Below are 27,109 nucleotides of genomic sequence, written 5' to 3'. Positions count from 1 at the left end.
CAAACAATTTTGGACAAACTGGATTAGTCTCAGGGCAATCTAGCTTCAGTGAACAGACACTTCCGCTGTTAATGGATAAAGGCACTGTCTGCATTGCAGGATGGCATACATCCCACCGTATTCCCAGGGCAGGCTGAGACCTCTAGGAGAGATCGCTGTGCATGGATACACGGATATATATGAACACAGCCCTGATAAAAATAGAAGGGGCAGACTGGTCTCCTCCCACTTCCCATGCAGGCCACATGGAAAGGCAGGACATGGTGCTGGGAGCTTGTACCTGCCCACCGGGCTTGCAGTCCTCGTGTGTCCCAGCTGTAAGCACCTCGCTGTCTCCAGCAGAGAACTGGAAGAGCCATGGCACAACCCTGCCTTGCTGCAGCAGTGCACAAGAGCTGTAGTTGTCTCCAGTAGCTCCTCTCACTCCCTCCATCAGCACAGACAGTAGTGCCAGCTACATTGCAGAGGAGCAGGAGATGCAACATCTAAAATAAGGGAGGGATTTTAACCTTTCCCCTTGCCCCCAAAATTGCATCTGCCATTAGAATGATCAAAATCATCCAGTGACGTCACTCATTAGCCATAGAAAAGCTCAAAACAGGCAAATTCCCAATGGAAATCACCTGATGAAACAAGGTTATTTCAATGCTTAGAAGAATGTCCCTGAACGTCACTTCTCTTCCAGGCCTGTGATTCACTCCCCATTTGGCACTGGTTGCCTGGATTAGGGGTGCTTTGGGATAAGAGTTGCGTTATACTTTGTTCTGGTTCAGAAAGGCTCTGATGTGTTTTGGAATGCCTCAGGGTTGTTAAAATTAAAAACATTGCTAATTTTACAGATAGTAAATTTTAAAGATAGCATTGCCTTTTTACAGATAGTTCTAACTGGGTCCACCCAAATCCCCAGAGTCGCAACACAAAGAAATCAATAAACACTCTAGCATGGTGCTTTCCTTGCCTATTTGCATCAAATTTGCTTACAGCCAGTAGGCCGGGAGAAAAGGGTCTTCATTTATAATATGCGCCTTGGTATTGCTCTCCTGAGTGTTAGGAGTCAGCAGCTTTGATAAATTCTTGACACAGCTTGCAGATGCAGTTAAGAATGTATCTTCCGCTGACTGCTCCAGGAAGCTGGTCACTGCATCAAAGATCAAAGTTGCTCACACCAACACAGGAAGGTTATATACAAGCAAAAAGGAACTACAAATGCTTGTATTTGGATGCAAGGTTTTGCCGTTGTGCACGTATGGTCGCTAAATAAGACCATAAACCGCTTGAATCAATTCAGAAAAAAACACACTTGCTGCAGCACCACCCAGATTACTCACAGACTAATTCTCCTGTTGCAGAGACAAGATGCTCCACTATCAAGATGTTTGATATGACTTTGAAAAGATGGGTTTATCTAAAATTGTATTAAAGACTTATTTAGAGAGTGTAATGGCCTTAAATGGCTAAGCTTTAAAAAGGCTAACAAAAGAGTACATAATCTGAAATGGGCATATATTACAGGGAAGTAATTTCTCTCTGTTACACATAAAGCATCTGTGCAATGGGCAAATGTTTATCAGAAACTGAAGCTCATCAAATCAGTTAATATTTCATGGAAAATAAATGGAGAGAAGGCTTTTTATATATCTCCAGATATCACAAAGGTAGATAGGAGCTTTTTAGAAGTGGCTCCTGAAATCAAGTGTCCATGGAATAAACCATAGACAGGAATTACTGTTAGGAAACTTTTGGTCAGCTCTGACAGTTTTGATGCAAACCCAACTGTTGCTGGAGTCACGTGTCTAACTGCTGCAGGGCTGATACAGAAGAAAAGACCGGCAGAGGAACGCAACCAAGTGTGTCCCCCCTCTCTTCTCCCTTCTCCCCTCTCCTCCCCTCCCTTCACTGGTATGAAATCTGAGAAAAGACAAATAAGTAAGATTTTAAAATTGTTTCACCGGCTCTAGTGGGCTCTTGCACACAAACAGCGTTCGCAAGCATCTGGGGTTTATTTCCTTTCTTTTCTGGTCTTTCTGCATCCCTGTTCCATTCTGGTTTACTATTCTTCAGCTCACTGTACAAACAGGATCTTTCCTCAACAATGTTCTGCTACGTCATCTTCCTTCCTTTGTATACAGGCTGATACTGTATGTTACACACTAGTCGGCTTCCTAGGGCACCTCATTTCTCAATGCTAGCAAAAACAGGAACCAAAAGCAAAGCAGCCATAAAATACTAAATTCACGCCATAGTTTAAAAGCAAACCCTTGAAAGTTTCTGATTCAAGATGAGTTTTCAGTTAACGGATTTTTCTAGTTTAGTGCTCTGTGTGCCGCACTGCAGAATACGCACAAATGAGGAACCCCTACTTTTGTTAGACCCGAATGCCTCTCCTGCAAGATTTGTAACACTGACCCACGCTTCTTTTTCTCCTTATTTTTTGTCAAAAAGTGAAGCCAACTGAGCAAAGGGCATATTGCCTCACTGTTCACCTCTTTTCTCCTGTCTTGTAAGGCTTGCTGTCTGATTTCTTGCTCGGAGATTAGATAGCATGTCTTCAGGGAGAAGAGAAAACCACAGAGCGTGCTGCACATTGCACAAATGCTCTTGTTATTCTGAGGCCTAAAGAAACAAGGAAGGAAGCTTGAGGCTGGTGGTTTGGCAGGTGTGAGGCCTTTTTGACACAGACATCTGTTTTAAGTGGTAGCTCTGGGGCTGAGGATGAGCCGAGAATGCCCATCACCCTCACCCCTTCGCTGCGTCCCCGCAGAGAGGGCTGGGGGTTCCCGAAGAAGTGTTGCCCCTGTGCCGTGGCGCTGCGCTGTGAGGCTCGATCGTGTTTGTACAGTTGGGCTGCAAAGGGGAGAATTCCTTCCTGTGAACAGACAACTGGTTAATGCAGCTGTTCATCTGTTGCATTATATAGAGGTTTCTGCTGCACTGTTGGCACTCACAAAATGGATGAGGGAGAATACAAAATGGGTGAAAGCAAACACATACACTGAGCTTGACATAAAGACCTGATTAAAATGGGTTGGATGCTACCACGCGTACCCCATCACAATTAACTTTGCTAATCCCACAAGATTATTTCTAGTGATTTGGGTAACAACGGCAGTAATCCTTACTGAGTTCTGAATGAATGGCTGCCTTTGGCAGGATGCTAAGGCAGATTCTCTGCTGAAGTCTTGCACAGAGTTTGAAGGATTTCATTACCGTTTGGCAGTTATTACCTACTGAATAACATATCCGCGATCCCCACTTTATAAACAGTCTAGAAAGAAACAGCAGTAGCAAGGGCTGGATCCTGTTCTGCCAAAACAATGTGTGGGGAGGAAAGAGGGGTTTGCATAAGACCTCTCTCCAGTGTGGATGCTCTGGGGCAAATAAGTACACTTGTACGTGTACAAGTATCTGAAGGGAGGGTGTCGAGAGGATGGGGCCAGACTCTTTTCAGTGGTGCCAAGCGACAGGACGCGAGGCAATGGGCACAAACTGAAACACAGGCAGTTCCATCTTAACACGAGGAAAAACTTTTTCACTGTGAGGGTGACAGAGCACTGGAACAGGTTGCCCCGAGAGGTGGTGGAGTCTCCTTCTCTGGAGATATTCAAAACGCGCCTGGATGCAATCCTGTGCAATGTGCTCTAGGTGACCCTGCTTGAGCAGGGGGGTTGGACTAGATGATCTCCAGAGGTCCCTTCCAACCTCAGTGATTCTGTGATTCTGTGATTCTGTGATTAAGGGTTGAGGGGCATTGTTATTTTAAATAACAATAGGTTCTTTCTCCTGTAGCTGACTGCCTATTTTGATGAACATTTAGGAGCCTAATGATCTTTAAAACTGCTACCCCTCTGTTAAAGATTGTGGAAATTGGTCAGTAAATTCAAAAGTTCCTGGGGCAGAAGGACAGATAGACAGAAAAACACATACTGAAACTTATGTATACAGCTCCAGATGTGATCACAGAAGCCACATTTCCTTAAGAAATTAAGCTGAAGCTCTTTCAAGGTGAGCGACTATGGTTAATCCATCCCAATACACTGATTAATATATCCCAATACACATCTCCTTGTCCACTGACAAGGAGAGTCAGTCAAGTACACTGTTAGTCTGGGAAAGAGAAGAGCAACAATTACTGCAATGGGCTTCATGGGAACTGCTTTGTGTTATGGCTTGTTCTGAGATTTTAAAACGTGCTATGTTGACATGCCTTCTTGGCTGTTCAGAGTTGAGCAAGGTGTAGGTGGCATGGTGGGAGAACTCAGCTCCTGTCTTTGCTGATGGTGCAAAGGACAGAATAAAATCCTGTGATGCCCATGCCAGAATGGACAAAATATTGGCAAAAATGAAACACTAGGTAGCACTTTGCAATTCCCTGAAGGGAAGGCAGGATTTCTGACAGGAAGCATTCTGCCATGCTTAGCGTGGTCTTGAGAGCCATCATGTCATGTGCACTGGTCACCTGCTTGGAACAGCATTAGAGTAGTCAGAGAAATCTAGTAAACTTCGGAGTCTGACTCCAAAATAAAATCGTTTTGCTCTGATGCTGAAAAAAATCAGAAAAGAAAGCCACACAATGAAGCCTGATGTTTTAGTTTTGGCATCTTAATTTTTTTCTTTTTTTTTTCTATCTGAAAAATATCAGCACGACAGCAAACAGAACCTTTCCAGCCCATGGAGCCACACTGCTTAACGGTGCCAATAAGTGGTGAATAGAAGCTTCATTCTAGTGTGGCCCTAAATTGTACCATTAACATGTGGTTTTAGTCAGAAAACACATTCAGTAGGAAATGGCACCTTGTTACTTCACAGATTATCTGCTCCCTATGGGGTAAATATTCTAAACATCATGCAGGGTTTTAGCAGCAACATTCCTATTAAAAGTAAATGGTGAGGGTAGATACAAGTGCACAGGGCTGAGAAGTTGTTATAAATCTTCCGTGCCTTATACTGTCTGCTTTATTTGCTGACAAAAGACAAGTGTTTGCTGCCATTGTAAGGTTCATAAAGCACAAAAGGAGGGTGTGTGTTCAGCATTGCTTCCTGTGATATTGACTGCGGCTACCAGTGAGAATGCATGAAGCAGGAAGAATTCAGAGGGATTTCTCTGAAGAAACTGAGCTACTGAGCGGCGGCTGCCCTTTTATTAGTGGAAGGAATCTGGCTTTCGGTTACAAAGTTTGCAATTTACCCCTGGATCTCAGTTATAGAGTGACAAAGTTACTTTTATCACAACAACTACCTTTAGCCAGAAAGTATCTTAGGCAACAGCTACCTTACAGGCCCTTCCAAGGTTGCTGATCTTGGATTAAGCAGTTTTTCTGAAAATGTTGTTTCTTCACTTATATCTATCTGAACACCATGATGAGGGGACCAGTGCCCCGGTTTACATAACAGCAAAGACTCGGACAGACTCCTTCCATAGGAAAATTCAATCATATAGCTCCTTTATAACAAATAGCTCGTTTGATATTGAAAAAATAACCTACGCTCCAGCAGGCACCCTTTTAGGGCTTGCAGGATATATATAACCTACGTGTGCTTACTGTGCAAGCCCGAGCTCTTCGCTGCTTCACTAGGTGGCGCATGCCCAGGGCTTGCGGGGGAAGAGAGGGGAGAGGAGCCAATGCAGCGCGTGGCTGCCGGCACTGCAGCACTGCAACGCTGCAGTTCTGCCTCTCGCGTGCAGTCAGCAGTGTGCATCTATGGGCCCACATTTCAAGGGCGAGCACTGAATTTTCAGGATCAGGGATCGGTGCCCAGCTTAAAAAAAAAAAAGGGTCTCGTTTTTAAAAAGCCAAAACTTTTGCCTGACGAGTAGGCTTCAATCAGCAGTGCGGCAAGATTGGTAGAAAAGAGGTAACATCTCTTATTAAATCAGCTTATCTAGTAAGCAAAACATGCTTTCAGAGACACAAGTCCTACTGCAAATCTGAAACAGGCCTGAAGAAGGGCTTATGTGCCTGCAAGGGTGTCTGCTTTTTATAACCAGATCAGCTGATCTAATAAAAGACGTTATCTCTTCCTACAAATTCTGCTTCGCTTACATCCGCAATTATTACTGCTACAACCCTACCAAAACAACATCCAAAACTATGCATCATTCTTTAAGATGCAGGCTGTAGGGTTAATTTGTATTCTCACTTTCTCTGGCAAAAAATACATGGCTTAGCTGTCTCCTTTTGTTCTTGTATTAGTTATGCCACCCACTCTGGAGGGGAACAAGACCCTGGCTCTGTCCTGAGGCACTTACTCTCCCAGGATAACATTAAATCACCCGTGAGGGGTGTCCCCTCTGCACATGTAGTAAGAATCTGTTCCTGGCCTGTACTGGGGACTCTCACTTGGGAAAATGGGCAATAAGCCTTTGAAGTGTCAGACATTAATTGCAAAAGCAACCAGACTCATTAAAGATGTTACTGGTCCCTGAATCCATACTAGACCAAAGGTCCTTAAAAAGCTCTCATACTGTTTACTGAGCTAGTCCCCAATTCCTGTATACTACAATAGTTTTCCAGTGTTCCCAGTGCAAGGACTGCTTCTGCTGGGTTCATAACCCTTAGTACACACACAAAAATGGAGTTTGTAAGGGCAAGGTTTGGAGTAATTGCGTTGCAGGCTGGCAGTGGCTGTCGCGGGAGCCGGGGCTGGGCAGGGAGCTCCGCTCGAACGTGCAGTTGCACAATCGGCTCAGGCTGACCTGCGGCTGGGCTCCTGCCAAAGGCAGCTCCCCGGCCGCGTGCTCCTGCTCCCTCCCGGTGCTGACACTTGTGCTGCTTTGGCTGCACAGTTGGTGGGAGCCGGGGCTGATTGGTCTCAGAACAATCCTCCCCTCCTTTTTTCGTTTTGGTAGAGTTAATTTTCAGTCGGTTCAGTTTGCTGAATTGGCTGGCTGAGTGGCTGCATGAATGCTAGGGCTGGCACAAGAAGGACCCAGGGGGAGTGCTGAGGTGGAAAGCATAGGACTGGCCCTTCTGCCCGTAGCGTGGACTTCAGCTGGCATAAATCAGTGCTGACTGTGTGCCCTGGGTGGGCTTCTGCTGTGCTGTGGCCTTGCGAAGCTCCCCAAGTGCTGCAGGGGGTGGGGGGGCAGGCGGCTGCCCTGGGTGGGAGGCAAGCATTCCTCGGCTCCTTTGAACACGCACAAAAGGGGTTTCACAGCCATCTGCTAAAGAGTGGTGCCACAAAGAAAACACATGATGTATACGTAAGTGAGGGGTTTTCCTGTGGTATTTAGGTCTAAGGTGTTTACTATTTTACCATCCAGCTAGGCACCCAGTCTTCCTCAGTAGCTTGTAAATGTGTTGAGTGCAACACATGCACTAGATTTAACACCTGCTATGCCACGGCTGTAGCTACAACAGCAGTTTGTAGTCTGGCTGTATCAGTTACCAGCACGACAAGGTGGGCAAGACTTTCTCCAGGGAATAAAATGATGACCAAAATAATTTGATCCATAGGTACTCAAATGGTTTTCTTTGTTGTTTATGGCTGTTGGCTGTTTATGATGGGAGAGGGTATTTGCAGCAGGTGCCTGGCTGGGAGGAGGGCATCTGATGAAGTGCCAGTGGTGACACTGCACAGGGACCTGTGGGAAAAAGTGCCTAGGACTCAGGCATTGATGGTAAGGGAAAACGGGGACAAGCAGGGGCAAATGGATGAACAAGAGGCCCCCGGCTTTCCTTGCAGCCCTTCCTCGCGTGCTGCATGAGGTTTGTGTGGCCATTGAAAGATGAAGCTAGATGATAAGACAACTTCTGCTAGGTTAATCCATAGCAGCCTTTTCAGTAACCTTCCCATGAAGCAAAGGAGGATTAGAGACAAAATGTTAATGGAAGAGAAAATCAGGGTGATAAGATGGCTTATAATCAGTTCTGTAGGAGAGGCAGTTCACTACTTGACTTTATCATGTATTTCAGTGAAATCCACCTTCACATCTTTGATCTGCTCACTCAGCTAACTCGGCCTCTGAATCTGGTTGTGTCAGCTAACTCATTTCGTTCCCATTTCCCTGTGCTGTCACTTAAGTTTAGTAAGTTGAAACATCTGGATGAACCCAGAAAAAGTTTCAAGTGATGCCCTTACTGTATACCTTCCATACAGCCTGTGCTCTGAAAACCACTGTACACAAAATAACACTACTTCCCTGCACTTAGCTACCAGTTTCCTCTCAGCTCAGGCTCGTGGTTCTAGGTCCCATTCTGCTGTTTTCATTCAATCACTATTGGGCTCCCAGGGTTTAAAGCTATCTTACTTTCATTATATTTTGTTTGAATTCCAAAATTATTCATATACTTCTCTTCCTCCAGTAAAGTTATGGCAATGAGTAAAGGTCCCATTTGAAGAAAGAAATGTTTGGGCTATAGAGAAATGCTGCCAACTACTGTAACAGGAAAACATTACAGCTCCCTTTTGCCCAAAAATAACAGTTTCTCGCTGTGGGTAAATAGCTATTATAGTTCTTCTGGGAGCAGTAATCACAGCCCTCCTTTTCTCCAAAGGGAGCGTGCAGTGCTCTGTCTCGGAGAGGACACAATGTCTAGGATGCATCTGCCAGTGACAGAGGTGGGGGGAGCTGTGGTGAGGGACACAAGGAAGGGGGGAAGGACGCTTCGAGGAAGTCGCTCCTGCAACAGGATCACATGACAACAACTAAAAAAGCAGTTCCCCACCAGAGCGGCACTCAAAGCACTTTGTCTAGGCTCCTCTCTGTCTGGGAAAGGATCTCATTTTGGTTTCTCTTGCCTCTATTCCATAACCTGGAATCTGCAATATTAAAAACAGAGTCTGCTGGTGTAGATGTTTGCAGACAGGCAGAGGACAGCGTCCTGGGATTCAAGAGATCTGGGTTCTGTTTTGTGCTGTGCCATCTAATTTTTCAGTGCCTTGACGCAAGTCACCTTGCCTCTTCCTTTTCCCTGCCTGGGTTTATTTCATCTGCTCCTCCGGGTGTCATGGAGTCCTGGTTTTCACTCAGTTTTTTTAGAGCATCTAATGAACCAGAGGCTTGTTTTAGTTTGGGTTTCCAGCTACAAAATTAAATTTTGTAAAACAAGTAAACATGTAAAAATAAAATTTTGTAGAACAAGTAAACAAGGAAAAAAAGGAAAATAACTCCATTTAGCAAAATCAGTTACACTATGAAGAACAGATAAACAGAAGCTATAATCGGAATTTAGTCCTCCAGTTACAGCCTGGTTTTAGTCTGCATGAGTTTTGTCCATAGGACCTCTTTCCTCCCCAAAATACACAGGTCTTGATCTTCTTGGCTTTAATGATGCTGTGTCAGTCTGTAGTAATTTCAAAGCAGTCACCGGAGTTTCAGCAGTAGAAATCTACTTTGAGAGGAACATTGGCCTCATTAGGCTTTATTTTGCTTCTGCCCCACTGTTCATCAGCTAAAGATTTGCTGAGATAATACTTTAGGAAAAACAAGTCTAGTGCTTAGAGCAAAATGTTAGGACAAGTGAATCCAATCCCAGATCTGCGAATGACAAGATATGAATCCCTTCCCCTTCTGTTTTCATTTTCCTATCTGTAAAGGGAGTAATACTGGAGTCTTACTGCAGAGTCAGAATTATTACTTGAGTTTGAAGAACACTTTGAGAAAGTCAAAGCACACTTCAGCAGAAATACAAAGTACTACTGGTGTTTCTGAAGTGTATAATGCATGCAGTAAACAAACATTTTTTGACCTTACCCTTTTGCATGGCTGGTCCCCTATCACATCTCTACTATATAATAAGCTTGTGTTTTGAGCCAGCTATTTATGAGATATGCAACATAAAGAAAAAAAAAAAAGCATTTTACTTTCAGAAAAGTCTGCTTAATTTTTAAATCACTGCATATCTCAGATTTTGGTTAATCTGAAAACACTAAATGTATGGCCACAAGCAGAGTTCATGGAAGAATCTCAGACCTTTCTACAGGTTTGCAGCATGCTTAGTGCAACATAGCCCAGATTTTCAGTGCTTCTGAGGGTCAAAAAGCTGTCTAAGGTCTGTTGTCATCAATACTACTGGTAAATCATGATAGCAGCATGAACTAGAGGGTTACATAACTGACAAGCTAGCCACTAGAGAATCTTGGCAGACATAAAAAAAAGTTTGTTTTCTTATCACCCAATAATATGACAATTGACTACACCTGCTTCTTTCAAGTCCTGCTGGAAGCTGTGCTTTTTTTGCAGATTCCCTTCCACTGACAACTGGTGTGCTGCAGAAGGGCACGTGGCTCCGGATTGCTCATGTGAAGCCCTGATTCCAAGACTGCAGATTGTCATCAGCATCACAACTGGCTTAAGGTATGCCCTTCTCACTTCATAGGCCATGCTGTATGTCCCCACATATCACTGAACCTGACCTCCACTACAGGTGTATCTGAGTGGCTCCTCAGCATGGTCCCCTCTTCAGCATCAGGGGTGTATTGCTCCTGATCACTGATGGATGTGGTAGCGGCTGAGGTGCCAGTCCTGGGTATTGCGTCAAAACCTTCTCTCCCACAGACCACGTGAGCGCATTTACACTAGGTCTTTCGGACGTACAGAAACCCAGTATAGATGTGTATCATATTCCTAGCAGACACTGCTGAAGCAGGAATTGCCTTGAATAGACACCTGGCCTTGCAGCACAGAATATCAGAAGCAGTCTCCTAAGCTACGCATGTCCTCTGCTCATCCAGAACTGCTCCGTGGTATCTGTGCACGTTAGAGCTCAGCCTCTCTGGGGAGAGCTGTGTTTGCTGCTACATTTGCACACCAGCCAGCACTTTGCTTGCTGCTCTCTGAATGGTGTAGCCAGAAATTGGCTGCTATGCTGGTGCGCTTCAGAGAGAATAATCCCATCCTTTTTCCTGCTGTTTATTGTTTACCAGAGGTGCCTAATTTCTGACAAACAAAAAAGATGTATTCTGGGCAATTTAGCAATAATCAAGAGTAGGATGAACAGGAGGGCTTTACAATATGTACAGCGCTGTGCATATGGCTCAACAAAGGCCTGGAATACCAGGCAGCCTGCAGCAAACCTTGCATTTGCTGACATGGGGCCCTTATGTAGCCACACTAACATTCACAGCAGTGAACCTTGGCTGCCCTACAAAAAATCACAGCCAGAGAGTGTAGAAACTTCCAGACTAGCAATGGAACAACCTAATGGATAGTCTATATTGCTAAATACCTGATAGGGTAGCCTTAAAATTATGAGAAAGAATTGAATATATTCAGCATAGAACAGGCACTCAAGGCCCTATTTAAAAATCATGGATTAATTTTTTCTCCTGGTATAGCTCTGTCAGTCAACAGAGACATCTAAACTTTGCGCAGATGAAGTTTACTCAGATACAGAACAGAGCAAGACTTTCCACTTTGACCAGGCATCTGACCCTGCCCCTTGGTGCACAAATCCTTCTGAGATCTTCTGGGGTTTCTGTTGTCATTTAATGGACTTGTCTCTGACACATGACACCATGGGAGTGGAGTTGTATGACTGAGGTGAGGCAGTAATGCAGTTGGGATGTGTTTCCTGGCAGAGTTTTTTTCACGACAGGGCCATAATATGTGTCACACTTCCTACCTGCAGTGCAGCCCCATGTGGTCTTGCTCCAGGACCCCAGGTGGAGATGCCAGGCAACAGCGAAAAGATCTATATCCCTCCACTGCATTACACCCGTAGCGCCTACTGCTGCGAATGGCAGGCAGCAGCACTGCCCTGTGAATATCTGTGCTATGCACTGGGCTACTGAGACCCACCAAGGTGTGCAAGGTCTCCTAGTGCTCCCCACCTCACTGCAGCTCTCCCTGGTGGCATGTCCTCCCCATCACCTCCTTACCATCAGCAGCACCTCAGCCCTGAAACCTGCAGCACGTGGCGAAAACAGCAAGGGGCTGGGGCAGGCTGGAGGGGGCAGTGGCATGGACAGGGCTGCTGGGGCAATGCCGAGGAATGGTGACAGCAAAGGGAAGAGGCTGCAACAAGGCCTCTTGGTAGTGTTGAGACAGTGGTAGTGTTTCAGCTAATTTGTCCTAGTCCTGGATATGGGTCAAAATACAGGGTGTGTGAGGGGACAGCCGGAACATAGCGGAGAAACCTCTGATATGTAATCTGCACTGGAGTAATGTTAGTTGCGTGGGTAGAGTTTGCTGAACAAATGTAGATGTTTAAACTGTAGGTGTCCGTTTGTGAGCTAATCACCTTAGGGCTTCCTTTTAAGTCACAAAGAAATAGGCACTTTTAGCATATGATTCACCTGACCTACGTTAGAAGTTTACACTCAGTTGAGTTAAATTGTGCTTTCTAAGTTCCTGCTGCTTTACGTTGACAATAAAGGGAGGTAGGCATGACTAGCTCGCAGGCAAACGTCTATACGACAGCCATCAAATGACAGGTGAGATAAATCACATTTCGTATGTTCTTTGCTTTGACACAGGGACACTACACGCTACAAGCCGGACTACGTGGGGTGCCTGGTGTGGCACGCTCTGGCACGTAACAGCAGAGGCCAGGGAACCAGAGTCAGAGGAGGAACAGAGAGACATAGGGACAGATGCAGCAAAACCCTCTGGGAATGTGGCCACTGAAACAACCATGACTTCATTAGACTTGCTCAAGATGCCCTCTAGACTAGACCTTTCACCTCATTTAATGGTTTCTTGGCCTCAATCACTTATAATTCTGAAATGAAAAAAAAAAAAAATCTTTCGACTCTTCTTTTCAAACCCAGGCTTTTTGATTTGGAACACCGCATTGAAGTCTTTGCTACAGATTGATTTCAGGTTTATTATAGTTTCCCCTTTGAAACATGCTACAGTAAAAAAAAATCTGTACACTTTGTCGTTTTTCATGTAACCCCCCCCTCCCCTTTTTTTTCAATCTTAGCAAATGCTCAGTCTTTTCCACTTCAATAGCTTGAAATTCTCCCCTGGGAGCCCTAAGCTCTTTAAATATTTTTAGGTTGCCAGATTTCTTATGTTCTCTCTCCAGGAAGCCAATTTTGTTTCTAAGCTCTTGAGAGTAGTCCAGCTTCATCTTTTGCGCACTCACTGCATCACAATAAAATGCTGCCTAATTGCTGCCTCAGCTGAGTCCCAAAGGTGTCGGAGTTTGTCTCTAGGCTACAGTTGTGGACAATAAACTCTTCTCAGACTGGAGTTAAGCCTTTTTATTATTTAAATCTGAGTCACGTAAAATTAGTTTACTAGCAAGTAACCCACAAAGATCTAGCATGGAAAGAAACTCCCACATATTGTTTTCCAACATGATGAGAGAATGATCAGATATAAAGATTTGCAAGCAGCTCATAATACCAGATGTAACAGAAATACCAACATTTAATTCAGCCAAAAAGACATATGAATATTTCTGTGAGACTAGGAGTTACTCTCAGATCTCATTTGTTCTGTGTTGTTTAGCTTCAAATTCGAATTGGTAGTAGGAAAAACTACCTTTTTTTCCTCTAGCTTATCTGTAACCTGAAATACCTATGAAAGAGGGAAAGACAGCTGTAGACAACAAATATCAGATGAGCAAGAGCTTTCTGTTCTCAGTCTACCACAATAATCAGAGAATTCACTGAGTATTTTGCTAGAAAATCATCAAGAATATACTAAAACTGGGTGGCCATATCTGAATCAATGTGAGAAGACTCCTGCAACAAAGGTCAAATGGACAATATAGGGAGCAAGAATTAACATATCCTCATTTTCTCACCAGGACAATATTCAGCAATCTTTAATAACAGAACACCAACACCAGTACGCCACGTACCCAGGCATTTTCTCCCTACTATGTTCCTTTTTTTAATCTATATTTTAAAGTGCTTATATTTCTTTTGCAGAATATAGCTTCTGATGACAGTGCATATTCCAGAGACACTATAGTAGAAAGACTTCTTGATCATTTCTTGAGATTGTATTCCCTAAGGCAATACTTGCTTTTGGGTGCTGTACGTCCAAAGCCACAGTCTTAACTAAAATGGAGCTGGAAAAGGTCTCTCGATTTTCTCAAAAAGATTAGACTCTCCTTTAATTAGAGAAGGTCAAATATGATAGCAGAGACGTGACACAGTCTTTGTGGTGGTGTTGGCAGAACACTTGTAACGTGGTGCACTTTTAAGTGAGGACAGCACATGTGCACATGTCAGGGCAAGCTGGTTCAAATGGCTCTTCGTATGGCCCATTTCATCAGCACAGGATGTGCACACAAAAGGCAGATGGATCCATCTGCAGTAACTGCAAGGAGGCTGTTAATGCCACACAGTACAGGCACTGTGCAGTGACCTCCACTGTTGCTGGGGTCTCTCATTCCTCACTCGGATTTGCCTTGATCAAGTCTTGAGAACATAACAGCAGATACGACGTGGACTGCAGAACCTTCCTTGCTAATGGGGAGGCATAAGACAGGAAGGATGTGCAGGTCTGGAGTTGAATTTGGCAGGCAGCAGTTAGAAATGCTAGCACAGAATTTCAGCTGTATTCAGATCAATGGGAATTTTGCCACTGATGCCAGTGGGATGAAGACTTTGCTCCACATGTCTGACTGTAATCTGAGAACATTTATTCTGGAAGTCCTGGAGACTCTGTGAAAATGGGACCCCCCACTGTTCATCTTAGATTCATTGTTTGAAATGAAACTACATGGATTCTTTGAGCCTCTTCTTAGTTATCTGTAAAACAAGTATGATAATGCTTTGAGTGCTAAACAATACAAGGTGCATAGGAAGACATAATATCTTTTATTAGGCCAACTGATATAGTTGGGAAAAACAGACAAGCTTTCAGGCTTGTCTGAAATGCTTTGAGATGCTCTGATGAAAGGTGTTAGAGCTGTGCAAGGGATCATTAAATTACATTCTTCCTCTCTCTGGAAATCATTTAGTGATATTTCAAAGGAAGGATGCAGTACAGAAATAACTTATTTCTAGTGCAAGTGCTGTCTGGAGCTAAATATCTTCCTTCCTCTCTCTTTATGAACTAATCTAAAGAAAAATATGTTTTAAATTAACATGTTAAGAATAATTTTGTGGTATAATGTATAGTCCTGTGAAATGTTCTGCATTAAGAGTAACTTACAAAGATCCTTAAGCAGATTGCAGTACACACAAACGAAATGGATGGATTTTTGTTCAGTGTTTTGGAGAAATTATGAAAGTATCACTCTAAAGAACTGAGAAAGTTTAGAACCTCAGTGAAAACAGCAAGTGAAGGAAAAAGGAAAGATAATGAGTCAAAAACTACATTATGTTACAAACTCTGCCTAACAAGCCTCAAAATTTTCACTATTGAGTGTGGGCATCATGTCTTAGAAAGATGTGAACCAGCTAAGAGTCCATAAAGAGTGACAGAAACAATCTCAAACACTTGGCTCCTCCCCTCCCTCCCCACCATGATTTATCAGAAAGGACAGAAGGAACTGGGATTGCTCAATCTAAGTTAGTGATGAGTGACGGACTAACAGCACAATGGTACTGCAACTCTAAGTGTACCAAGAAAAAGCAGTGTCATTATGGGGTCAGTGGATCTGATCACTGGATCACCTAGATTACTGGGTGTCAAGAGGGAGTAAGGAAGGAGTTGGTCTGAGTTACTTTCTAAATTCATGTAATGATGAAGGAAAAAGAAGCCCCAAGGCCCCAGTGTCACCTTGTCTTGCAGTCTTGCAACCTCCATTACAGTGTGATGGACACACTCTCCAGGGACAGGTCAAACTGGCTGCAGAGCAGGGGGCTCAGTGAAGGACGAGTGGGAGAAAGACTGTCTCCCCCCCCAGCTCAAGAAACTCCACTGACCCTTTGTCTGAAAGGTTTAACTGTACATAAATCCTATTAGTATCATGGCAATACTTTAGCTCAGTATTAAGATTCAAATGATGTCAAGAATAGAGAAAACTGAGGGGAAAAAATAATAATCTTTAAATACATAAAAAGTAGTTGCAGTGGAGAATGAAATAAACTATTGTTTGTGTCCATTAGGACAACAAACAATGGGGATAAATTGCAGCAAAGGAGATCTACATTAAACCATTAGACAATTTTCCAGTGTTAAGGAAAAATAAGCATTGGTATAGATTGCCTAGAGAAATGGTGAAACCTTCATTACTGGAAGGTGTAAAAAATGACTTAAATAAACATTATTAAAAGCTTTGCTATTGATGATCCTCCACTGAAGTGGAGAACAGATTTGAAGATTCTTTTGATAAAGGTTACCATATCTGACCAGGTTTTCCTGGACATACTCTCTTTTTCCCTCTGGAAGATGTTGCTGAAGATTTTCTGTTTGTGTGAGATTTTCAGATTCATTCATCTGGAAATGCCTGTCTCAGACTGGAGGGGCTATTCATCCTTTGAAGTGCCTGTACCTCTCCACTGATCACAGACGCAATCACAGATGACTGGCTTAGTGTGGACACCTACTTTTATAAATGGATAAAGTTAGACGAGACAATTCCCCCCCCCCCCAAAGACAAATTGTGTCCTTTGTAGTATATTCCTATATACAAAACTCAAATTTCCATTATTCACTCCACCTATAATTACATATTGTGCATGTATGAGGTGGCACCCATAACACATAATCATAATGTTATTTACTGTCCTGTATTAGTAATTTTATCACATTATACTTGGATGCCATATGGTGCAATGAAGAATATAATGAAAGTTTCCTATGCAATGGATAAAAAACATCTACACAACAATTAATATAATCTATTCCACTTTTATATTCAATTCCTACTGAGAATATCACTGAACTATAAGGTATCTCAGTGAGGAGAATCTTATTTTTGGACCTAAGAGCCAGCCAAAGCTCTGCTGAGTTGCAGGGACAGCTACTAACTAGGAATGTAAGCTTCTTTATTACAGCAGTATGTATGGAATACTAAGGTGCTTGTAATACATGGCATTAGCCGTTTCTGTTCTCAGTCTGTACACAATTAATGGAGGTACTTAGCTAGTCTTTATGAACCTTTGTACTTATGTTGTACTCACTCTACCACAGGACTAAAACTGGACATTTAATACACGTCTGCACTGTACCCTACACTGAGGTCAAGGACCAAGCTTGAGCACTGGACCCAGTTGTCCCTACTGTTTAACTGTTAGGTCTCTCCCTGGGGCTCTCTTTCAGTACATCCTGTGTATTCAAGACAAACCATGGATCTTGGGTAATTCACCCCCGGGGATTACTCCCAGACAGCAACATGGCCAAGAACATAGTATGCTTGTCTCCCTGAAACCCATGTGTCTCTTAATACTATCCCAGCAGGTTCTGCACTCTCAAAAACACCCAAATACCCTCACTCACAGCCTAGGGCATATAATACATATATTCAGTTTCAAGCTATACTAACATTACTCTGGTAGCTTGCTGTACAGCCCTCACATACCACACTATAAGCTGAAAAAAACACATACAAATAATAATTCTGTTGTAGGAGCAGGGGGACACTACAAGGTGCACTGGTAAGACTCAGGGTACAGAATGATGTAGGGTGGACAGGGCAGTGTGTACTACCCCTAAGCAGCTTGGATGTGAGCCAGTGTGCACCAAAGAGCCTTGGGTTGGAGAATCACTCCCTCTCTTATGTAGACATACCCTTTGGAGCCATTTGCAAATAATGGTGCAAGGAGTCTGCTCACAGCACCTGTCACTGCACAGAAGAGTGGTGCTTGGGGCTGCTTTCATAATCTAGAAAGGTCTCAATGACTGCTCCATTAGGAGGGAGGTTTTTGGATTTTTTTTGGTTTGTCAGCAAAATGGAAGCCCAGAATCCAAAGGGCAAAGGTGACCAAGAGAAACAGCACAGGATCATCTTCCACATCTTGAGAAAGCTGTGTAGAAAATTATTCTACTGTGCTTTTGGAACCAACCTTTTTTAAAACCTTTGGTCTTCTTTTGTGGCCTGCAATGATGGAAGCCCCAATCTTACACTTTCTTATGCGGAAGTACCCTCATCACACATACATTTCTCCACTGTAAGAGCATGTGAAGAGCTAAGGCTTACTTTGTAGCTTCACTTAAAAATACAGTGAACATTAAGACTAAACACAACACTTCCCCCTGACCCCATTCTTTCTTTTAGGGTGATAGGAAAAATGATTTGAATGAGGAAATTCACCCAAGAAGATAACAGCACATAGAGGGAAGTTCAGCTTCAGCTATGCTCCTTGTGGATTTTAGTTTATTCCTTCCTTGTTTGGTTCTTTAGGAACGTTTTCACTTTCATGTAGAAGGACCAGAAAGAGGTGAGCACTTCAGCTAAAAGAAGGAAGCAGCCAGGTAAAGATATGGAAGGTCACAGATCAATACAATTAAACATTCCCTTCACAGGTTATTAGAAGTCTATCCTGATGACTACTGAACTTCAAAACACAACATCCAAGATGCCATTTAAAAATAAATAACTATTAAAAACAATTAGCAGTTCTCTTGCTTTATTGGGTTTGTGGCCAACGCCCCTAATACATGCTTGTTTTAAAAGAACACTGTTTTAGACCATGATCGTTAATTCTACAACAAAATGAATTATCTTACTACTAGAGACTGGAAAGGGGTTCCTAATGGTGGTCGTTAGTGGCACCAAATCCCTCTGAACTAGGATGGCTTTTAATAAATCTAATCAGAAAATGAAGTTTTAATTTGTCATGTGCTTGCAGCAGAGTGTGAGTGGTTTTAGAGGGTAGAACAGAAGGCAATTGAACTATCTTGTTTTAGTCTGCAGTGCCACATACAAGGAACACCCACATGGACTGTGGGTGGGAGTCAGCTGGCCGAAGGCAGGTATTTCATATCTGAGGTGGTCAACCCACCTCTCTCTCTAATCAATGGAGTCAGCAGGCCCTCATAGGATTCATTTTTGTCCTATGGCAGATACTGAATACTGGTCATATGAATCACAACCTAAAAGATTATTTTTTTCACTGATTTTAAAGGGAGTAGAAGGCAACTAGCTTATGTGTGGATGTTTGCACTGTAGACCACTAAGGTTAGGTAAATTGCATTCAGGGTCTCTGATAAAATATTAGCAACTCTTGGCAGAAGGGTGGGGAACTTCTTAAGCTACTCAAACTTGATTGCAGTTGCTCTATATTAGTGTCTACACTGTGCTTTTAGGTTTATTTATAAGTTTAGCATGCCTTTTCATGGTACATTTGTAAATCCTATAAGCTATTTTGTTTATATTATGACCATTTTTATATGTATAGCAGAGATACAAGGCTAGATTATCTCTTTCTTAGTGATGTAAATCATAATTAACTTACATTATATTTGTGAAACTATAATGGGTATAAAAATCAGGTACATAAACAGAATGAGGCTGAGAGAAGGATGTTTGGTCTCCTTAACTTACATCCCTAAGTGGAATGTATCTTTTTCTTGGTGGCAAACAGGTCCCTGTATCCAGCAACTCCTTTCTGTCTCTTGCTAAAGCTCATCATTTCCTCAGATAGGAAGGTTTAACTGTTTACAAGGTCACATCATAATTCTGACAGAGATGTGATCTAGGTTAAAACTAACACTTTCTTTCACAGGATCCTATTTAACCCAGATCATTTCACCAACTCAGTCTACACTGCCACCACATAAACAGCTGTACTAGCACAAGGGACAGAGTGATAAGCAAAAGTAGAGGGCAAGAACAAGTGCTAAGGGGCAGGGACCTGTTAAGTCACTTTTGTTGCCAAGGAAAAGATGCAAAGAACAGCAAAAAAGCATTCAAAGTTGAAGAGGCTGCTCCAGATGATAATTCAGAGCAGAAGCCTAGCTTACACAGTCTGAATTGCTCTCTGGAGGATCCTCTCTCTCCCTTTGACTATGCAAAGCATCTAGGGAGATGAGCTTCCTAATTTAGTCATCTAAGTTAGATGTTTAAATGCAGGCAGTGAGTATTTCCCCAGAGAATGTGAATGGGATGTTATAATAATTTAAAATATGTTTAACCAAAGCTATGATACCAATGTTTGTTCTTTTATGAAATGCTGTTTTTTGTGCCACTGACACACTGTTCTGACACTATTGTGTTTCTCATTTATTAGATGCATGAAAAAAATTAACAAATGCACATCTTCCAAGTACAGTCCAAATTTAAAGTTAAAAAAAGATTCCCAATTTTACACTTGTAATGAGAGCCAGATTAAGTTGTTCACATGGAAACCACTGCATATATCCTATAGTAATCACATTAGAGGACCAGAAAGGAAAAAGAAAGGGAAAAGAAAGGGGATTCACAATGATCACCAGCATACTTTATTTAACTTTCTTGTTCTCCTTAAATATTTTTGCAAGTTCTCATTAGGAACTTTGGCTAAACTTTCATTTGTAGTTATTTCTTGCCATTTACTATATCTCTCCTATTTACTCAGAACTTTATACACATGCAGTGACCGAGGTTTTAGAATTTATCTATAAATGACAGAAATTGTTCTTCTAATACAGATGCGTAGACACCAGTGTGCTTAACTCCTCACTCCTGACTTGCACTCTTGCTTTTTAAATATATACCAGCACACAGATTTTCAGTGCATTTTCCTCCAAACATAACCACCTTCATTGCCATTGATCATGGCACTATTCAAAAGACTGTTCAACAGAATCCTGGAAAGGATTATGATACTTTAAGAAACACTCTTTAGATATAACTAACTTCTGTTCTGGATGACTGTGTTTACAGGAGTGGATTGTTAAAGCCAATTCACCTTCTAGTACCTCACACTGCAGAACTGGAACCAAGATGTCTAAGAAATCTAAAATGCTGGGCAAGCCGTTAATATGTAGCAGACTGAGCTTTGTTTCATCTAACAGTTTGGGCATCTAAACTGTGCAAAAAGCTGCACAATAGCTCCCTTACTTGAAACTGACAGTTTAAGTCAGAAAAGTATCTATAAACAAAGGCCACTAATATATACCAGCATGACTTAAATTTATGGCTATGCCCAGTTACAGGCTGAATTGATACAACTGTTTGGATCAAACTACTGAAGCCTCATATCCTATGGTTTTGTATCCGTTTCCCCTTAGCCTTCATCACTGCAATAAACAGAACAGCCTATGTGTCACATATGACACTGCAACTGTGCACAGAAGTAGGTGCTGCAAGTAGCAGTAAGTGCGGGCGGTCAGTCATTTCATGCATGCAGATTGGCCAGCCTGCTGCCAGATGAACTGTTTAACAGCTATGTTCTGCCTGCCTTGTGCTCCACTGGGGCACCAGCTGAGCCCATCTTTTCTACCCTGCTACTTACTACAAAACTAAAAGGAACTCAATTATTATTAAGACTTCCATCCTTTTGTCACATGTGGTTGAAATTGGCCAATGGGGTTCGAAATTATTGCCAAGGGACAGACAGCGTGAAATTCCAGAAGTGTCACATCTTTAGCAAACCAGCCTAAAATCCACATCCTACCGTGAAAGAGTTATACTGCCAAACCTTTTTTGCTTAATTCTCTTGTGTATCACAGGAGTTTTCTTATTAGCTGTCAGTCCTAGCAAACACATGAAATTAATGGAGCTCTGCCACTTTCTGCTATCTAGTGGCCTGCCACAGGACTGGGATGATGTGAACGAACTTTTCTTTTCCTATCTCAGTTTTCATGTAACAAATGCTGCCACATAGCTTCATGGCCCTGACTCTACTTTCTCTGAGGTTTCTGTCCAAGTCTTCCTCTCTTTTGACTACTGTAAGCTACTTTCTTCTCTGAACAGTAATGCTCCAGCAGACGCAAAATGCTTCTGCATATCAAGTATACAGAGAAAAGAATCATGATACCCTAGTTTCTAGTAATTCTTCTAATTTCTGTCAAAAGACTCAAAGCAGAGCTATTATTTTTTTCAACCAACTGTGGGCTTGTTTCAACCCATCTCAAAGATCTACCTTATTTTCTACATGTTTTTTCCATTAATCTGGCATTGGTCTCTTCATCATTTTAATCGAATTGGTCATAGCTGTCATGGCAACTGTCTCTCTGTATGTCTCCAGCCATGCAACAAACATCTTAGGTGGGACTCCTCTCACCCACCTTTAGGCGTCTTCACTGCAGACATCTCTATTTACACTGACCACCTTACTCCTTCTATAAGAAGAAGAAAAAAATAAGCACATTCAGGGCACAGTCCATGCTGGTCAAAGGGGGAACTAAGTCCCAGAAGTACCTCTCTCTCTCTACCATGAAGAAAACAGGAAGCCTAATTCAGATGCACAAGTCTACATAACAGATGTCTACCTTTGACTGGATAAATACAATAGCCTGCGTCCATCCCTTTGCTGGCTTTCTGGCTTAACTGAAATCTCATCTGAAACCCAACTGCTCTCCCTTGCAAGAGTCTTTATTAACAACCTACAGAATTTTGAGGTGTAGCTTGTGTGAAAGATGTTGACTAAATCCTTCTGTGTTGCCACTCTGTCACAATTTCTTAAGGTTCAGACTCTAAGGTTCTTTTCTAGGATAGAAATTGGTGTATGTGTCATACTAATAAACACTATACAATAAAAATACCCAGGCAGTACAATTACTATACAGGTTTACAAATTAACATGCCTTTACTAAGAAGTTGTGCATAACTTCCCTTGGGAGGTTAATGCCAATGATTATGTAACATGCTCCTTCTTTTCCCTGTTGCGTCCCTATTGTTTTTCATCCTCAATTATTAAAACATTTCTGAATGTAGCCTGTAAGACTTTTGGTATAGAGTTATGTTTGCATTTGAGCATTAAAGATTACTGCAAAGGCAGAATAATTCCTATAGCCCAGTTAAATATAATTGCAAGGGGACACAATGACAAAAGCAGAGGGCAGTTCATAATTCACAGGTATCTCATGTGCTTTCAGCCTTCTCTTACAGAACTTTGTGTGTGGGAAGAGGCTACGAATGAAGCTCCCTGCTACAGTGCCAAGCACCTGTGCCAGCCATCTGAGTTAGACACAGTCTATGGAATTTATGCAATAATAACCAAATCAATTTAGAAACCAATTTTGTTAATCTGACACCAACCCTAAGTGTGGATAGCTTTAAACTTGGCTGACAGTGTCTGCAATTACTGTAGCTTAGGAGACACTTTTGAAGCAATTCAAATGTTCATGGCAAAAGAGTTACACTAATTTATATCAGCTTCTGATTGAATTGACTAGAATAAATCAGAGAGAGAGGGCACACAATCGGCTCTGCTTGCAGATTTTCAGGTCTCTGGGAAGGGGTATGTTAAATCTCTGGGGTGTGGCCATGAGTAATGCTTTCCTCTACCAACACAGCTGGAGCCTGTCTAACCACAGCCTCCAACACCCACCAACATCATGTCTTATCCAGAACTGCTAGGTTTAGGTCCTCTGTCAAAAAAAAAAAAAAAAAATTATAAGCCATGAAAATATATTCATAGTAGAACAAGTTTCAGTGGTTTAAAGTGTCACCCCCACACAACGATTTTTTACCTTCTCTTTGCCTGAGATTACTGCCTGACAGCAGAGTTGGTGGAATGAAATAGGTGCATGACTCTCGGCTGCTTCAATACGAGGTCCAGCAAATTAACTTAACTTGCTGATAAAGATGAGTTTAATGCTGGATTTTGTAATAAAATGGATTAGAAAGATTAGTTTTCCATCTGTTGTAAAGGCAGGAACTTTCAGCAGAGAGGTAGAACGAATGGTTAGGGAAGTAATATATCTTACATCATTCCAAGCCACATTTCCTAGAGTTCACCTGACCACAGCAATACAAAAGGCTGTGAAATGCCACACTCAGATCTACTTTCTTTCACCTCATTATCAAGTTTATGAACGTCTGAGGGCCTGTTAGTCCTTTCTCCTCCAGTCCCTGGAGGGGGTACAGTAGTATAACTACAAACTTTACAGTGAGAAAGAGCAGGACGCTGGACTAGAGGACCTCCTGATGTCCCTTCCAACATGAATTATCCTGTGTTCCTTACGTATGGGTAGTGTACAGGGTTAGTAGTCTGGAGATTTGGTTGTTTTCCTGCTGCTTACTTGTAAGTTATAGTTACTTATAAGATCTTGGCAAATTGTGTAGAACACACTTTTCAAAACCAACTTTCCCTCTGAGGAGTCCAACTAGAGTGAGACAGGTATTGCTATGACTGTAAGCAACTGCTTTTCAATGGGAAGTCAATGGGAGCATGGTTACCCTATGTCAGCCCATGGAAAGAAAAAAACCCAGAGGTTATGACTGAACAACCAACCTTACTTCTCTGTGTCACAATTTCCTAGCTGAGAGATCTGATTCTCAGACAAAGCAGTTCATGTGTTGGCTAATATGATAGGAGGTACATGTCTTGGAGGAGATGGGAGGAGTCTTGTGGGAAGAGATATTATGGTGGTGCAAGGGACTGCTTACAGTTTGTTCCCCCTAAGAAGCCTTGAGCTCTCTAAGGTCTGCACAGAATCTATGCTTTTGGGTATGTGGAAAACCAGCAGGAATCAATGCCTTGGGCAGGCAAGTTTGAAGAGGTCTGGAAAAAGGGGAAGCCAGACTTGCAGCTGTTATGAATTCGTCATGATTTTGGCCCCAGTTCTAAAATACTCACAAAGGCATAAAAATCGCCACATGATTTTGAGGGAAGCAAGATATGCGCATATATGTGAATGACACATACACACATGCTGTATTATTTAAGAGGCATCCTAAGCTCTTAGTTTCAATCACCACTCTTTCACTTATGTTAGTTAATGTTTCTGAGACCCTTATTGTGAAGTACAACCTAATGCTGTTACCTCAAGGTAACTAAAATTTACGTTTTCCAGTTAAGTCACATGTCACTATAGGGAGCTACCACATGGTCATTACTGGGAAAGTCTCAGAGTGTCACAAGTGGCAAGGGGCCATTGAAGTGATTCAGCTGCACACAAAAACACAGCTCAAACCTGTTGTGATCTCACAGGGTTAATCCTGCCTCCATCATGTTTCCTCTGTCTTCCTCGTGCCTGATGCAGCTCTGTGGGGTCAGCTAGTTCAGGAATTGATTCAGCTAAAAACTGTTTTTTTGGGAGGGGTATAACTGGCTTTCAGATGGATCAGATGCCAGATATGCATTACCAGATGGCAACGTGTTATTGTGTAAGTAACAGGAAAGGATAGCCAGGATCAGAGAAGAAGGCAGGACTGCCCCCTTTGGTGGCAATATGGACATAGACTGGCTCACATTAATTGTGAAATCACACCTTTTGAGAGATTTATTGTTTTCCTTATAAGAGAACCAACTGTTTATCTTACATATGAGATGTGTGCTTCAGAAACGCTAGGTAACATTCATTCTCGGCAATAACACAAACTGGGTGCTATCATTTGATTAGGCTGCCTGTGATCACCAGATATCATTTTGGTCCTAGGTGAATCCCTAAAATCTTGTGTTCAATTGTTATACAAAAGCAATGAAACCTGCTAGCAAAATCTGTATCATCTCTGAGTGCCCATACAGAGGACAACTGCGTATTTTGCCTTTCCTAGTCACTCCCACAGCTAAAGTGGGAAGAGATGATTTTTGTATTCTGTGTGTGAAAATCCACTAAAATCTAAATAAATAAAACCTAAACAAAATATATGTAAACCATAGAAAACTGCTGCAACTGCAGGGCCAGCTCAGAAGTGAATCTGGATGGTATGGTGTTTTTTCACTTCTAAGGCTTACACCTTCCTCCTTTGAAAGGGAGTGTGCCACTTTAACTTTTGGTCTGGTCTTAACGGACAGAAAGGGTGAGGGGAGTTACTGGCTTGAGTTAAGTTGTTAAATTTAACAGAAATTCTTCTAAGGATTACTAAAAGGTAGGCTTAACAACAGAAAGGGGGGGCCTTGCAACACCACAGCTATCCTCAAAGATAAAGATGCGAAGAGCTTTTCCTTTGTTTGAAGCTTGCTGGAAAAACCACACCCTTTCCCTCCGTGAGGACAAGGTCATGGAAACTCTGAGGAGAAGGTGCGAGGTTTTTTGCCTACGCATCCAGGCAGCGCAAGACCCTTCACACGCTCGATAAAGGTCAGGACTCGACTGAATGTCTTCTCTCTCCAGAAGACGACAGCCTCCAGCTCGCTCTGCGGATGCACAAACGGAGCAGCAAGGCTGAAGGCGCGCCCACGGCAGGCGCCTCCCGCACGAAGGGACAGGCCGTGTGCTCGGGCGGCTCTGGGGTCACCCCTGCGGGCGCAGCACCTGAGGCCTCTCGGGGGGGGGGGCAGCGCCGCCAGCCGCCCCCCCGCACAAGCGCCGGGCACGGGGCGCCCTCCACGGCGCGGCAGCGCCCGCCCTTGAAGGCCAGCGGGCCGCTCCCGAGGGGCGGGTGGGGCGCCCGCGCCGCCTCCCCCACCAACGGCCGCGCCCCCCGCCCCGCAGCTGCGGCCTCGCGGCGGGGGCGGGGTAGCGGGATGCTGCGCCGCGGCTATGCCGTCCCTCCCCGCGCCCCGCCGCCGCCATGGCAACCGGCCGCCGCCGCCGCCGCTGCCGCCGCGCGCGCGCGCGCGCACCCCCTCCCCCTCCTCCCCTTCCCCCCGGGCTGACAGCGCAGAAGGGCTGCACCCCCCTCCCTCCCTCGCCCGCTCGCTCGCGCCTGGTCTCGCGCGCGGACACGCACCCCGGCTCTCCCAGGTAACGGCAGGACCAGGCTACGGAGCGGCCTCTCATCGCGGCTGCCCGGGCGGGCGCGCGGCGCGGCGCGGACCGCAGCTCAACGGCCGCCCGCGCGCTCCGGCGCTGCTCCGTGTCCTGCCGCGCTGAGGGAGGCGGCGGCGGCGGCGGCGGCGGGGAGGGGGTAGGAGAGGCTGGCGGAGGGTTGCCTCCCGCGGGGCGTGCTGGGAAATGTAGTTCTCCGCCTCCCGCCGTGCGCGGGGCGCTGAGCGGCGGGCGCGGCCGGGAACTACAGATCCCAGCGCGCTCGGCTGGGGCGGGCGGAGGGGGAGATCGGTGGTTTGGCTTTGCCTTCGCAGAGGAGACCGTTGTGGGGAAGAGTGGGGGCGACGCGGCCCGGCGCGGGTGGGGATGGGGAGAGGAGACATTGCCGCCGCAGGCCGGGTCTGAGCGAGGGTGTGGAGGCAGCTCGTCTCTCCGGCGCCTTCTCTGCGGGGCCGGAGCACTGCGGATGGGGGTCAAGACCGCCGAGTTACCCCTCCGGGGCTGCGGGAGAGC

The 27,109-nt window shown here is 43.8% G+C and overlaps 1 long non-coding RNA gene across 2 annotated transcripts in view; it reads right to left on the bottom strand.

The window, feature by feature from the left end:
- Window positions 1-26,701, bottom strand: part of LOC106500453 (uncharacterized) — a 40,279-nt gene extending 13,578 nt beyond the window's left edge. The window contains exons 1-2 of one of the 2 annotated variants that reach the window (XR_010883354.1): window positions 26,559-26,701; window positions 13,135-14,652 (exon numbers count right to left, since the gene is read on the bottom strand). This is a non-coding gene — a long non-coding RNA (uncharacterized lncRNA). Of the gene's footprint in view, window positions 1-13,134; window positions 14,653-26,558 lie in introns of those variants that run through there. The other variant, XR_010883353.1, reaches the window with a different exon arrangement.
- Window positions 26,702-27,109: the final 408 nt, after the last annotated feature.

The sequence above is a fragment of the Apteryx mantelli genome, chromosome 1 (assembly GCF_036417845.1).
Source record: "Apteryx mantelli isolate bAptMan1 chromosome 1, bAptMan1.hap1, whole genome shotgun sequence".
NCBI classification, from domain to species: Eukaryota; Metazoa; Chordata; class Aves; order Apterygiformes; family Apterygidae; genus Apteryx; species Apteryx mantelli.
This window is presented reverse-complemented; position numbering and strand designations above follow the sequence as displayed.